The sequence below is a fragment of the Plectropomus leopardus genome, chromosome 13 (genome assembly GCF_008729295.1).
Source record: "Plectropomus leopardus isolate mb chromosome 13, YSFRI_Pleo_2.0, whole genome shotgun sequence".
NCBI lineage: Eukaryota > Metazoa > Chordata > Actinopteri > Perciformes > Serranidae > Plectropomus > Plectropomus leopardus.
In genome coordinates, this window is record NC_056475.1 from 441,842 (window position 1) to 442,748 (window position 907).

General features: G+C 44.0%; 1 protein-coding gene across 1 annotated transcript in view; it reads left to right on the plus strand.

Annotated features, from left to right (window-relative positions):
* LOC121952253 (solute carrier organic anion transporter family member 2B1-like) overlaps positions 1-608 on the plus strand; it is a 19,675-nt gene extending 19,067 nt beyond the window's left edge. Inside the window, 1 exon segment of the mRNA XM_042498808.1 lies at positions 1-608. This exon segment is cut by the window's left edge and continues 1,243 nt beyond it. The gene's annotated coding sequence lies outside the window, so the exon portion shown is untranslated.
* The last annotated feature ends 299 nt before the right edge of the window (positions 609-907 follow it).

Here is a 907-nt window from a genome sequence, read left to right on the forward strand (position 1 = left end):
TTTTGTGAACACACTTTATGAAATGACGTGGAGTTTTTCCTCCAGAGCCACTGAGCAGCACTGCAGCAACGACTCAACTCTGCACTCTGAACTTTTCCTGTTTTAAAAAAAAAGTGTCTTTTGCATCATTTTGTTAAAGCGTGCGAGAGAAGAGTTTTTCAGATGTGACGCAGACTAAACACGACGAAACACTGTGAGCATCTTTTTCTGTGACTTTTAAACACTGAACTTCAGTCCGATGTGGTTCTTGTTCTCAGTTCTTTGTCATTTGGTGTGTTTTCATCGAGCCAAACGCCCAAATATCTGCGATCTGTGACGAGTTAAATTTGGGCCTCATTCGGTGGGCGGGTGCGCTTGCCGTCATGATCTCACTTCCTCCTTAAAAATTCGGTCCTGGACTCAGTTTGATCCAATCTGAAGGATTTCTGCACACTGAAGAGTTCAGGGTTTGCTCCACAGACGTGGCTGAGGCAGAAAGGGTGGTGTCGTCCGCATAAAAATGGACTTTCCTGTTTGTATGCGATGTGAACAGCAGCTGTTGAGATTTTTGTTTATTAATCAAAGTTAAAGTTCGTCTGAGCGACTCTGAATAAATACGTAAAAACACAGATAAGCCTTTTCCTTTTTTTTTCTGCAGTTTTGTGAATTTAATTCTTCCTCTCAGCACGTACATCATATTCTTTACTATAAACACAAACTCTCTTTTCTCCCGAAGTGATCGACTGAGAAAAGACAACAGTGGACGATGTTTGTGTCTGTGCTCTCACTTCTAACCTGACGTCCCCGGACCTGAGAATTAGTCTCCGTCAGTTCGACTCCGACCAGATCAACCCGGTCCAGATTCATGCAGGACGCCTCATTATACTCAACTCATGGCCCATGGGCCAAATCTGGCCCCTGACAGGGC